At 43.3% G+C, this 14,786-nt stretch overlaps 1 long non-coding RNA gene across 4 annotated transcripts in view; it reads right to left on the bottom strand.

Annotated features, from left to right (window-relative positions):
• Positions 1-4,234: 4,234 nt before the first annotated feature.
• The window catches only part of LOC143693501 (uncharacterized), a 146,160-nt gene continuing 135,608 nt past the window's right edge, over positions 4,235-14,786 (bottom strand). For 3 of the 4 annotated variants that reach the window (XR_013181223.1, XR_013181224.1, XR_013181222.1), the window contains one exon: positions 4,235-7,725. This is a non-coding gene — a long non-coding RNA (uncharacterized LOC143693501). Of the gene's footprint in view, positions 7,726-7,758; positions 14,243-14,786 lie in introns of those variants that run through there. The other variant, XR_013181225.1, reaches the window with a different exon arrangement.

Here is a 14,786-nt window from a genome sequence, read left to right on the forward strand (position 1 = left end):
GCGGGTGTAGTTTCCAGAGCCGAAAATGCAATTTTACAGGAGGTATCAAACATCCCTTTGTTTAACTTGCTCTCTAAGCTTGTGAACTTAGTCTCCCACCGAGAGCAACCCTTTTATGTGATGCATGTCAGGTCACATACCGATTTGCCTGGGTTTATTGCGGAAGGCAATAGGCGTGCTGACGCCCTTGCCGCTCCTGTTCAAGCTGCCCCACTCCCTGATCTGTTCAGTCAGGCCAAGATCAGCCACCAGCAATTTCATCAGAACGCCCCTGGCCTTGTTCGACAATTCCATCTTACACGCGAACAGGCCAAGGCGATCGTAGCTACATGTCCTCAATGCCAGTCCCACCAGCTCCCAACAATACCCTTGGGAGCTAACCCCAGAGGTCTATCTAGTTGCGAGGTGTGGCAGATGGATGTTACCCACATCCCTGCCTTTGGCCGTCTGCAATTCGTACATGTCTCAGTGGATACCTTCTCCTGCGCAGTCTATGCCTCTGCCCACACAGGGGAAAAGGCAGCAGATTGTGAAAAACACCTAGTTCAAGCGTTTGCTGTCCTGGGCATCCCCAAGGTCCTGAAAACAGACAATGGCCCGGCGTATAAATCCAGGGAGCTGCGAAGCTTCCTGCAACAATGGGGAATAGAGCATAAGACCGGCATCCCCTATTCCCCGACAGGCCAAGCCGTGGTGGAGAGGACCCACCAGAGCCTAAAGAGAGTTTTAGAACAACAGCGAGTGGCTGTGAAGGTGGAGTCCCCCCATATCCGTCTCGCGAAGGCGCTTTTTACCATTAACTTCCTAAACTGTTCTTTCGAAAATCTCAATCCGCCTATTGTGCGACATTTCGGGAGACATGAGCAGCTGCAGGCCAGGGCCAGGCCTCCTGTCCTGATTAAGGATCCGGAGACCTGGAAAACGGAGGGGCCTTTCGATCTAGTGACTTGGGGAAGGGGATACGCTTGCGTGTCCACCCCCTCAGGTCCGAGATGGATCCCCGCTAAGTGGGTCAAGCCCTTCCGCCCTGGGAAGACTCTGAGAACAGAAAACGTAGAACAGGTCACGGAAGCATGTTGGCGGCGGCGGCGGAAGCTCCCAGGGATGGAGCCACTCCCAGTTTAACCCTCTCCCTGCCCCGGGCAGGACCTGATTCAGAGTCATTCCTTATGTCTGTCTCTTGTTTGTTTTTAGTTTTCCCCCAATGGAACGTGTCTACATCTTAGCCCGCTTGACAGCCGTCCTCATCTGGACCCTGATGCCATCAGTGGGCCCATGGATCGTCCCTCAGCCCAAGGCCAACGTTTGGCGCACCCTCGCGAGTGCCCTCGGCCAAGAACACATATGTTTAGATATGGGCTCAGCAGAAGACCCTATGTCGTCATGCCTTGTGGAGATCCCTCTCTCCCTTAATGAATTTCCCTCCCCTTTCAATACTTCCCTTACCTCCCTCTTATCCAAGACCCCTCCGCTAAAAATCAATGCACAAAATGCCTGGGGAGAAGGAGTCAAGGGGCTGGTCCCTTTGAGCTCTGAACCTCCAGAGCTTGATTTGCTCGGCTCAGCCAATGCTTCCCTCTGTATTTGGTTTCAGTTCGCCCCTAACCCTTGGGACAGCAGGTACTCGTGGATCAAACCATCAAGGCCCGAGTACAAAGCTGCCCAGTGGTGTCAAATGACCATCCAGATGCCACTTGCTTCCACCCTGGGTAGCCAACCGCTGTCCCTGCCTCGAAGTATCTTTTTCATTTGCGGAGACCGAGCTTGGGCTGGCATCCCCGCTCGTCTGGCCGGAGGTATCTGCACTTTTGGGCGGCTGTCGATGCTTACACCCAACATTACCCAAATTCGCGATTGGAAAATGAAAAGAGCACAACCGAATTCGGCCCGCTCCAAAAGAGATCTCAAAGATCTCGACCCGGGTTGTGACTCCCAAATTGAACATTGGTCGAAACCAAAAACTGTAGCCCTCACCCTGTTTTTGCCCTGGGTGTCTGTGGCCAAGTCTCTAGGTGAATTGGCCCACCTTGAGTGTTGGGTAGCTAAGCAAGCCAATTTAATGTCAGCAACGCTATCAGACCTCCTCACAGACGAGGAAATTACAAGGAAGGCGACCCTCCAAAACCGCGCGGCAATTGACTTCTTGCTTTTACTGCATCACCACCGCTGCGAGGAGTTTGAGGGCCTCTGCTGCCTCAACTTGTCATCTCGGGCCGAAGACGCGAGGGTGGCCGTAGATAAAGTGCAAGGCCTTGTCCACCAAATAAAACAACAGACATCAGACTGGCTGGGGGACCTCTTTCAAAGATGGGGCCTGTCAAGCTGGGCTGAGTCCATCCTGAAAACTATACTTTCCACCCTTTTAGTTTTACTTATTGTTTTGATCGCCTGCTCCGTAGTCTGGGGACTCGTAAAGAGACTTATATCCAGGACCATCAATGTCCCAGACGTCAGCCGAGCGGAAGTCTCAGAAGAAGAAGGAGAAAGAGTTGACACTGCTTCATCAGAAAACTCCGATCCTGAAGACTCCAGCTCGGTTTCTAGCGACGCGGAGCAGGCTGAAACTTCATTTTGAACAGTGTTTGCCCTTACAGTTCCTTTATTTTTAAACGAAAAAGGGGGAGATGTTGTGGTGTGTTTTATGCTTGTTCAGTTTTCCCTCCATTGTTCTCTCAGAAAGTCCTGCCCTGTTACCAGTTTGTGTCAATCCCCAAACCCCTCCCCAGTTGTCTTGGTTACCAAATGTATCTTTCTTGTTCCCCACCCCTGGCAGCCTGCCTGTCACTCGACACCCCTGCCTCTTTTTCTAGAGAGTTCGGGCCAGGGTGTCGAGTGATTGGGTTAGGGGCCAGGGTCCCTCCCGCAACTGTGTTTGATGGGTTCTCCGATCATGCCAATCCTTAATGTATCCCTCTCTGATTTGCTATCTTTCCCCCCTCCCACCCTCTGTAAAACCGAGGCTTTTTCCCTGCCTCGGGGCTCTCAGCTTCTTCCACCGAACCTGCACGTTTCCCTACCATTAAAACCACCCCCCCGAAGAAACTGAGGGTCGCCTCTTCATTTCATCCTGCGACTTCGGAGCTCTTTACTGCGGCCACACGTCCGCAAGGCCTGACATCGCTTTGGGCACAAAGCCCTGACTCCGGGTTGGGGAAGTGCCTTACTGGCTGGAGGTTGGCTGGACACTTATCTAGCCTGGGCGTTTCACTTTTCACCGGCCACTGCTCCATAAAATAATAATGAAAATAACCAGTCGTCCTTTCTTTTAAAAAGTGGGAAGAGAAGGGAAGTGGAGGGAAGAGATAGGGGGCAGAGGAAGGTGAGGGAGGAGGAAGGAGAAGGGGAAGAGAAAAAAAAAGGATAACTCTGAGCTATCACCACAATCCAGCTTTCATCTCACACACTAAAAAGGCACAGAAAATATGAAACAGTTGCAAAAGTCTTAAAGAGCAAGTTAAATGACTACCACAGACCTGGATCTTTTAATATCAGTTGAGCTGAGTGTCATAGACTACACATATTTTTGCATTTAACACAGCTTTAAATAGTATACATAAATGCATGTCATTGAGCAGTGACAGGAGAATCAGGCAAGTACTTTTACTTTAAAAATATCTTCCTTCTGTGTTGCTGTTTCACCTTGAAAAAGTGCCATATTCAGCATCCCAGACCCTGGACCCTGAGCACCTTCCTTTGACATCGATCCCTGTGGATCAGCCTCTTTGAGCCTAGCAGAAGTGTTTGAGAAGAGGTCAAGTTTGGCCTCAGAGGGTGTATTTTGAATCAGCTTTCTTATGTTCTTACTCCATCAAAACCTGTGAAAAGGAAATGAATCATGTTTGTATTTCTGCAAGAAGTTGGGGATTATGCAAACTATTTCCTGATACATTATAAGGAGAAATGTTTATTTTTATAAATAATGTATTTATCTAAAACTGTAGCCAAATAAAAGGCTGCCATTCCTTAGCAGTTAGATACAGAAATACAGAAACTGCCATAATTTAACAAACTGCAAATGAAAACATATCTTCTTTTATGAAGCTACCCTCATAAAATAGATCTTGTTACAAGAAGAACTTGCTGTAAAATAGAAACAGCACTAAGAGCAGAACTGTGTATGTCTGGAATGAGATTTTACCTTAAATGCTATTCAGTAAATGAAAAGAATCATTAAACATATTACAAGCTATTACTAGAACAATCCATCCAAGTGTTTTTTATTGCCATCTTCTTTTACAAACTCATTGAAAATTTTGAGGGAAAGAGGCCGGAAAATCAAGAAACAGCTAGTTTCATAAGGAATGAACATATTTTTCTTGATGATTTCAAGGCCAGTAGAGCTGCCACCAATGGCCTGGGTGAGGTCCAGTGTCACCCCTCAGGCACTGCAGAACCGGACAGCTGAGTCACAATGAATTTTTGAGACACTGATGTTCACTTTATCAGAAAAGGAGAGAGAGTCTGATGATGGTTTGTTTAGCCAGTGTCCAGATCTAAACTTGCTTGGAGCAAGTGAGGATGCTCCTTCTAGAGCTACATTTGCACCTGTGCAGTGTCTGTATAGTGTTTAGCACAGTGGGCTGCTTTCAGCTCTTGGAGATCAAAGACACTACAGTTCTGCTACTAATTATGATGAGCATGGATATGTTGGTTTTCACTCAGGAAAAGGTTGCTAGATTGTCATTGAGAGAAGTAACAGACCAAAAAAAAGACAGAAAATTTGAATGGAATCATAAAATAAGGAATATGCTGAGTTGGAGGGAACACACAAAGACAATTAAAGTCCAACTCCTGGCTCTGCACGAGACACCCCAAGAAGCACACTACATGCCTCAGAGCATTGTTTAAATGCTTCTTGAATTCTGTCAGGCTTGGTCCCTGTGACCACTGCCCTTAGGACCCTGTTCCAGTGCCCAGCTTCCCTCTGGGTGAAAAATCTTTTCCTAATATCCAGCCTAAACCTCCCTGGCACAGCTTCAGGACATTCCCTTGGGTCCCTATATTGGTCACCAGAGGAGACATCAGTGCCTGTCCCTCTGCTTTCCCTCCTGAGGAAGCTGGAGACTGCAATAAGGTCTCCACCTTCTCCACTCTGAATATCCATCTGACAGAAAGTTGTCCAGCCATATATCTGCTAAATAACTTGTAGACAAAAGTAGTGTATAATTACAATCACTGGTATTTTGGTTATTTTCCAGCACAGGATTTACCTGAAAATAGCCATACATATGTTGCATTGATTAGAAGACCACACTGTTTTAATTTTAAATTAACTTTTAAAATAAAAATTGGTGTAATAAAATATAACAAGTATTTTTTTTTATTTTGGTGTACAGACAGTTGCATATGAAAGTTATTTATAACCAATTTATACCATTTGACAATCCCATTCTTGATCAAAATTAGAGTAATGATATTTACTAATTTAAAAATTCACAAATTAGGCCCTTTGAAAAATGTTGTACAAACAACTTCAGATCCTCAATTTCTAATGGTTGTTTATGAAGTTCATTTTTTATTTTTCGGCCATATCCCTAAAAGAACCCCAAATGTTAAAGAAATTAAACAAATGTTAGTCTGAGCTGTGTCCAGACAACAATCATGAATTCTGCAAAAATGGCCTTTTTGAAACTCTTCATTATTAGGGCACCTCATATAAAAAAATATCTGCCCTGCAATATCTCAAATCTATTAATGTCTGTTATAAATTTCCCCTTTCTGCACTGGAATGAAAGACACAGAACTGCACTTCAAGGAATTGAATTCCATAGCCAGGTAGCTTAATTTGCCAATCCGTTTCATCCATAAAACATAGTCTACACACATGGATCACATTATAGGAATTCAAAGGTGATTGAGAAAGAGCAGCTGAGTGAATAAGGAACAGAGGATGTAGGCATATCCCGAAAGCTTTTTCTAAACAATTACCAAAAATCTTAAAATTAAACCACCACTGTGCCAAATGGTCTCAGTCAGATACAAAATGACCATATTCAGCCATAAGCAAGGCCAGACCTCTTGAAACTGAGTGTTACAGAAAGGTCTCAGCTCCAGAAAAACACCAGTGGCTTGTTAAACAAAATGAAACATTAGCATTTAGACATAGACAAAACAGCCCGGGATGTAAACCTGCCATAAGTTCATGGCAGCTTCAGACAGAAAACACACAAATAGATGAAGAGCCTATTTTAATTACTCACCAGAAAGCTGAAAGAACAAAGTAACTTACTTTTATAATGGCATTTTCTGGAAAGAAAATATTCCCAATTCAAAGAACAGCTGAAGAAAAAATTTCAAGACAACTTCAGTTAGAAAAATCACAGTTACTAGTTTATAAACAGCATTTAAATGGTGTATTCAGAAGGCATTCCTAGGAAGACTGCATCTGCCAGTAAACTGTCCCAGGTCATCTGTAGAGCACTGGTCAAACACAATAGCCTGAAGCCTGGTCAGCCTTTTATTAAGAGAAGGACCTTTTTAAGAACTGTAGAGCAAATTAATTGATTTGGTTTCAGGTAAGACTATTTCAACCCTTGTTTCCCACATTGCCTCCTGCAGTGGAAATATTACCTTGTCATGTGTATAGTGCAGAGAACTTCAGGATGGTAATGAATATTGAGCCAACATTTCTCTTAGTGGCCAGTTTTCTAAATGTGGGCTGGCAATCATATGCACATGCACTAATCAAGCTTCTCTCTTTCCACACGAGGCTGCTTAAAGAGATATATGGTAGTAGGATTTGTGCTGTGTTGCTCAGGGACTAGGGAACAGATGGAGAAAATTTAATTCCCAGGGCCTATGGCTGCTAGGGGATTCCCTCGTGCCACTTAAGTCTTTGAAGTAAAAAGAAAGAAAGTTTCTCAAACCACAAAAAGAAAATTTTACTCCCTACTAACTTGTCTATTTATTTTAAAAAACTCTTTCAGCAGAGAAAACATTTCTCTGCAGCAGATATAACAGCTGCCCCAAATCCATGGAGCAATCCCATGGTGTACACTTGTGGTTGTCCTGCCAATTTCCTTTTTAACTAAACCACAAAATGATGGGATGCCAACCACAAGAGAGCAAATTATTCTGATGTTCAGCACTTACATGTGGAGAATATTAACTGACCCCCTTTTTGATTAATTGGACCTTTTAATGCCATTAGGGAAAGGGTTAGGTTATAGTTTCCTACTGAGTGGGACAGGCAAGTGGCACAAAGGGCTTATAAATCACCCAGCTCACAGGGGCTTCAGCAGCCATGTAAATATACAGATGTGGACAAAATAAAAGTTAATTGTGTTGTTAGTCTCATGAACAGAAACACATAGACAAGTGTTACTTTGAAGAAAACAAGCTAATTTTAATTATGGTAAATGCAGTTATTATTGATGACAGCTGGCTGCTGGATTGAAGCATCTCAGGGTGCTCAGTCAGAATGCAGGAAAGCCAACAGGACTTGGCAATGCAGAACAGGAGTCACCAGCACGAAGGTGTCAGACAAGTGTGGCTGTCACCAGTGATGGGGTGATGTCTAGGACATGGCAGTCCACTCTGAGAAGCCTCTAGACAAGGAGTGCTGCTTGTTTATTGCACTTTGAGCAATGAAAAATGCAAGTATTGAGTGAGGTTGCTGCCAGGACAGGACTGAAGACAAGTCAACAGGAACCAAATTCTTGTCCTTTTTAAAGCCACGGGGTTTGCTTCCCTTCTCTCCTCTGGCCTCTAATTTCCAGTCAATCTCTAAGAGAACAAATGAAGATAATATTTAACCTGTAATTTAAGCCATGGCAGAAGAAAAGTGACCAAAGTAGTGCTGGGGATCTTTTAGCTAACAGAGCAGTTAGCTGCTCTTTTGTTGACTCAGCTTAAAAGAGTGAAAAATGTTTGTATTTATTTTAGGAAAACATCAAAGAAGCATCCTTCCAACCCTGACTATAGCCTCTAGGTACTTGTGGTGATTACTGCCATAGCAGCTCTTTTTTGAACTTATTCCTTGGAATAGGAGTCTAGCTTCTTTGGTCTTTCCTCTTCTATCTCACCCTCTCAGAGAGTGGAAAGCAGTTGCATCCCTGAAATTAAAGTCCATACAAAGACTCATTTATTTGCAGGTTTCAGTTCCCAGTGTGGAGCCGGAATGGGATGAAGGGGGATTTAATTGTGTTGTAATATCCCTGCCAGAGGAGCAGTCTGGAAAATTGCATAGCATTAAGATATAATCTCCCCTCTGTCTTTTGACCCCCATCTTCTCACTTCACCTGCTCCAGTCCCTCAGAAAGTGGCCAGCCCAGCTGAAGGAGGGTGTTTGCAGGCTCCATCAATCCAAGAATGTGAATTGGATTTACAACCCCTTTGTGGGAACCTACCTTGAGGTGCTCCCTGAATTTGCAGCAAAATTTCACCCTACACATGGCCTCCTCACCAAAGTTCCTCATTCAGTGGCTTAAACTGTTGGTTTCCACCAAAACTAGTGCAAACCCCAACTTGTGGCATAGCATCCTCCAGCTGCAGGTGGGGAGAGTGCTGACACACACCCTGTGAGATTCTGCACGCTCTCCCTTCACCCACCCTTGTGTCCTAAAGCCACAGAGGGACAGCCAAATGCCAGGCACTGAGGGCATGCAGTCCCATCCCACCCTGCATGAAGTAGAAAAGGTCAAGGACAAGGAGATGATCCTCTTGGGGAGAATCTAGGCAAACATTCCATGCAAGGAAGCATGCAGCATTTAACCTCATGGCTGTCTCTATGCAGAGATCAAATTGCCCCATCTCTGGCAGAGCCTAGCACAGGGACAGCCCCAGGCTACAGGGATGATCTGGGCTCAGGAGAGAGGGACTGTGGCCCCAAGAGAGGGGCTGAGAGGTGAAAGCTGCTTGGTTCCTCCTCTTACATGCTGCCCCAACGCACAGGAAAATTAACAGGCACCAGAAAAAGGCACGTGAAAAAAGGAGAAGTGCAAATTGCCTTTTCATTTCACAAACGAGGAGGGAGAGGCAGGACAAACTCCTGCTCCAGGTCCAACTCCTTTCATGTATACTTCCTGGGGCAGTACAGTTATGTGCCTGCCTAATAACTCAGTCTAGCTCCAGGTAAGCAGTCATTAGTTTTCTCAGGAAATGCTCGAGCAGTAAGATACAAAAAGTGGGTAAATTTATTCAGTCCTCAGTGCTGAAGTATATATAGAGAGAGATGTATAGATAATGCACATGAAAATACAGATACAGGGGTACACACACATAGAGAATAATAAAAATAGATAGATCTGGTACTACTTTTTGTAGGGTTGGAATGCAAAGAAAGAAAAAGAGGGGGACATATGAATTTAATAAGCTCAGGCATAATTGCCATGAGTAAATGTTAATGCATAGGGATGAACTTTTATTTTTACTTTATACATATTAATAGGCTGCCTCTTTGTGAAAGAGTGACATCAGACATTGATAAATTTGACAGAAGTGAAAGGAAAAAATGGTAGCACTATTAGGAACATTCCTGAGGTGGTGTTGAACGGTGGCTTTGATATATCAGCCTTCAGTTTCTGAGCACATTCGTATTAACTTGTGTATACATCCAGAATTCAAATGAGCTGCTCCTTTAGATGCTGACTTTTAGCAGCAGTCCCACCAGACAGGCTGGAATCAAACCTACAGTTTCAGAATGTGGAATAGTATAATTTTCTCAGCACAGTTTGTGCCTGCTGACTCTCTCAGAAGATTAGAGAAAGAGGAAGCATATAGCAGGTCGTTAAAGATCCACACAAGGCTGAAGAGTGGAAAAAAATCTTCAATGAACACACTGCTCCAAGTACACTCTCCTATGCCAAGAGATCTGTGCAAGGCTGTGTTTATAAAATTGCTGAAAACAGAGATGACAAATTCCTTGGAATGTATTCACTTAAAGGCAAGTGAGGGCTAACCACTGATATCTGAATGCCTCAAAAACATCTGAACATTGGTGCATTGCCCAAAATGGATGCTCTTTATAACCCTTCAGAAAACCTCTGAGAAAACAGTGCTACACCTGCAAGATATGTATTTGTCTGGAAACATCATACCAGTACAGTAAGTGTCTGAGAATCTTACAGTAAAGCCAGCATACACAGGTGCATCACATGGCTTAGGATTCACAGTGAGCCTAGGAATAAATAAAAAGCTGAATCCATGCATCTTTTTCTCATTAGTCCATTGCTTTTAAAAACTAGACATCAGGAGGCTGGAATTTTAAGATGTGAGTTAATACTACTGACACACACTTCTGAACAGCTTCAAACCAAAGGGGGGGGTGAAAGAAAAAAAAACAACCAAGAAAGGAAAATATTTGGGAAGTGGAAAAGGAGGCAGCCATGGAAAATGAATATATAAAGAGAAGAAACAGAGATGAGTGAATGTGTGCTAGATTATATTCATTAGTTTACTAGAAAATTTTGGTTTGAAATTTAGGCAATTCAGTGAGATTTCTGTTATAATGTCTGCTTCTAAAAGACAAAAGGAAAATTCTTTTTTAAAAAGTAAAGTATTGAATAACCATTTTCCCCTCCTTTTCCTCATTAGAGTACAAGTACTCTCTTCGGAGACTGTTACAGAAATTAGAAATAAATATTCACCTTTCTTTTCATCACATAGGAATTAGGTTTTTATCCACTTTTTATCTAGTTTCATACAACAGTTAAAAATATTGGGGTTTTTTTCTCTTTTAAAAATATCAGTCTCCTTTTGGTAAGCAAATGTAGGACATCATCTATATTTTTACTTTTTTTTCAGGTGTCAACCATAAGACTGCTGGTAAATTAATTAGCCTGTATAGCCAAGATTATGAGCAGCAAACTAATAACAAACATTAGCTCTTCTATGCAAAAAAACCCAAGCATTTGAATCTATTCAAGACAAACAGTTTTTATCAGACCTACTGTATATTTGAATCTCTCAATGCCTAGTATCACAGCATGCTTAGTAGTTAAAGATAATTAAAGTAATAATACACCTGTTAACTGTGGAGATACTGTGCCTAGCATCAAACTGCTTAGAATTACTAACACGAACTGGCTGAAGGGTTGAGGATGCAGTTTGCATGTTCCTGCTGGCAAAGAGAAGCCTCACACCCTCAACCTGTTATCAGTGAAATAAGGCAAGAGTCCTTCTATTTCAGAGCAGAGGCCACAGCCTAACAGACCAACCATCTCACTGATCATTGTCTTCTTCATAATCAGGTGGACCAATTTCCCTCTTTTTCATCTGCCAGAAACAAGTGGGTTTTTATTAATATCTCTCTTAAAAGTACTCCAACTGCTTACTTGTGCTCTAAATTGCTGCTAAGTGATTAACTCATCTTTTACCTTCTCTTAAAGAAGCAAGCCTCTTCAAGATGGGACCTGAGTTTTCCCTCAACCCACGTTTTCAGCATCATCAACATCAGCATTTTAAGTAAGCATCGCTGTCTGAAGAGCAGATTGCTTCTGCATGACAGAAGTGCTCAAATACTGTGCTCCTATTCAGCAAAAAATATATTCAAAGGCCATAGATAAGCAGACATTATTTAAAAGATCCTGTTTCTAGAAAGCAATATGCTCTCTGTAAGGAGAGAGGTGTTTTATTTAACTGGCAATGACCACTCTTACTCTGAGCTGGCAACAGCCTGCAACACCAAATACATCCAAGTGTTTTATTCAGCCGTGGATACTCATTTTCCTCCTCCTGCAGATACATTCTTTCTATGCATCCAGTGGCTAGAAGCCAAGAAACTCATTTCGCGCTTGGTAATTCATTGCTAATCAGTGTTAATCTGTTTGGGAAAACATGTATGGCTCAAGCACAGAGAATCAAATCAGTTGGCTGCTTTGTTGGTGACAGTTCACCACCAAGAGCAGGTCTCTGACCTCTTCCATGGGACCCACATCAAGGTTCACTTACTCATGTAAGCTGTTCCATACCGAGAAGTTTGTCTTTTTGAGACATGGAAATTTAAAATGAAAGTAACAATGAATTCTGGTGCAATGTGCACCAATTTCACTATTCACATCTCTGGGATCAGTAGTCACTACTAATACAAATTTACCACTGCAAAGCTTGTGGGAGCCTGCCTTGGTCCTACTGAGATATACTCAAATGAAAAAAAAAAAAAAAAAAGGGGGAGAGCTTTGTAAGGAAGGTGCCAGCTTTGCTTTGAATTTTTGGCACTTGAATTTCTATGGGGCAGATATCCATCAGCCCAACATTTTATATGGGCAACGATTAGGAGCAAAATTCGTATTACAGAATCATGGAATTTGTTGAGTTGAAAGGAACACACAAGGATCATCGAGTCCTACTCATGGCCCTGCACAGCACCATCCCCATGAGTCACACCATGTGCCAAAGAGCATCATCCAAACACCTCTCAAGCTCTGTCAGGCTTGGTACAGTGACCACTTCCCTGATGAGCCTGTTCCAGTGCCCAACCACTCTTCTGGGTGAAGAACATTTTTCTAATATCCAACCTAAACGTCCCCTGACACAATTTCTGGCCATTCCCTTGTGTCTTGTCACTGGTGACCACAGAGGAGAGATCAATGCCTGTCCCTCCTCTTCCCCTCACAAGGAAGTTGTGACAGCAGTGAGGTCTCTTCTCAGTCTCCTCTGGGCTAAACAGACCAAGTGACCCCAGCAGCTCCTCATACGGCTTCAGCTCCAACCCCTCACCATCCTCATGGCCGTCCTTTGGAGGAGGCCATTAAGCTCTCCAATACCTTAATGTCTTTTATGTGTTGTGCCACCTGAAACTGCCCCCAGCACTCAAGGTGAGGACACCCCAGTGCAGAGCAGAGCAGGACAATCCCCTCCCTTGCCCAGCTGCTGATGTGCCTGATGCCTCTGAGGACACGCTTGGCCCTCCTGGCTGCTGGGGCACTACTGGCTCATGTTCAACTTGCCAGGACCCCCGGGTCCCTCTCATGGGTCAGCATTCCCCAGTCTGTATGTCCGTCCTGGGGCGGTCCACAAACACAACCCTGAAAATTGCAGCTTCCCCATAAAAACAGCTGTTGACTGGGAAGCAAATGGAAACAAATACCCCAAACTTAGTGAAATGTTACAACACTTGGCTTTGAAACCCTGGGAAGATGCTCAGACAACAAATATTGATTTTACTTCATGCAAAATAATGTTTATGTTACTGCTGCAAGATTCTGTCCCTGATACTTTCCTGTAGGCGTTGAGCCATATGTTTCTGCAATACAGCAAAGGCACAATTAAGCTCCTCTGTGGGACGGCGCCCTGCCAATGCCAGCGCTCTCCCAGGCAGGAGCACTGCAGAGAGGAGCCAAGGCACACATAGGCTGCGGGCACTCCTGCGCCTCACCCTCCATCCGAGGGTGGATTTTGAGTCGAGACTGCTGAGGCATGTCTCAGCTCAGCTTGACGGATCCGTCGGGTGGTTATTCAAATGCGATGCTGTCCCAGCCTCATCTGGAACGCCTGCATGACAGCATTTCCCACTCACCCAGCTTTTTTTTTTTATTCATTAAAAATAAGACAGCGTGAGCCTCTGAGAAACCTGTCTGTAAAATAAAGGTCTGCATTAAAGCCAGGTATGAAAAACTGTCTTCCTGACAAGCAGTTGCTGTTTGGAGGTGCATCTATCTCCCAGGGAATTGGTTATGTGCCAGCAACAGAGAAACAATCCCATACAAACAGCAACATTAGGGGAATCTTAAGGCTAAAATTTAAGCACTAAAAAGACAGAGTGCACCTCAGGAAAAGCTAGATTAGCTACCTTATCACTGCTTGCACGCATGCATACAATATTACAACCCTTAATTAAGCAGATATATTTTCTCTCTGATAGAATGAATCAGATGGTCTTCTAGATTTTCTGTGTTTAGCATATATTAACAATTTGTCTCTTTACTGTGTGTCCATCATTTAATTACCATAAAAGCCCCCTAATCCAATGTTTGCTTGGTCATCTTCATGACATAAACCCCTATCTCAAAGGTACTCATTTTAATAATTTCATCAGTACAGATGTACAATGCTTTCCACAAGACATTTTTCTCTTTAGAGACAGATGTACTTCTTAGCAGTAATTCATTACTTATTACCTCGCAAGCTGTTTTTCAGACAAATAAGCTCACAGTTCCATTACCAGTATCTTTTAATGATGTTTCTGTTTCAGATTTCTTTATCATTGGAGTATAATCCAAATTTCACTGAACTTTCCCATTAATTTTAGTGAAAGGCTCTGTTCTTCATTTTCCAAGCAGCTCAAAGCACATCTCAGGAAAATCTGTATACTATTTATTCAAAAAGACATTTTAAAATAGAAAGCAAAATATTTCTTTAACATTAAATCACTTCTCTAATGAGCAAAACCTCCTACAGAGGTTTTTCACTAGTTAGCTGAGAGTACATCCTAGAACACAGTGAGTGAAAGAAACCTGCATGTTGAATGATGAATGGGAGCAGGGTGTTTTCAGAATTACTTCAGAGGGCAGCACAAATGAGTTTCATATGTAGCCTTGCAAAATCATCATGTTGGGCAAATTTGAAAGCTTATTCAATATGGTAATGTTAAGCCTGAGAGCAGATAGATTACTAAGGGTGACAGAAGAATAAGGTGGTCTCTGGATCTCTGGGCTATGCACCAGCTATTCCATGCTTCTAAACACAGCAGTGAATCTTGGAAGTTTTCATGCTAGGGGACACAGTCTGCAAAGAGACATAACACTGAAAGGCAGAGTCTCTGTAGAGTGACCCTTTCCTTTATTGCACTCTCCTGAGATTCCATCTGGATTACTGCATCCAACTCTGGGGCATCCAAATTAAGAAGG

This window comes from Agelaius phoeniceus, chromosome 3 (assembly GCF_051311805.1).
Source record: "Agelaius phoeniceus isolate bAgePho1 chromosome 3, bAgePho1.hap1, whole genome shotgun sequence".
Classification (NCBI taxonomy): domain Eukaryota; kingdom Metazoa; phylum Chordata; class Aves; order Passeriformes; family Icteridae; genus Agelaius; species Agelaius phoeniceus.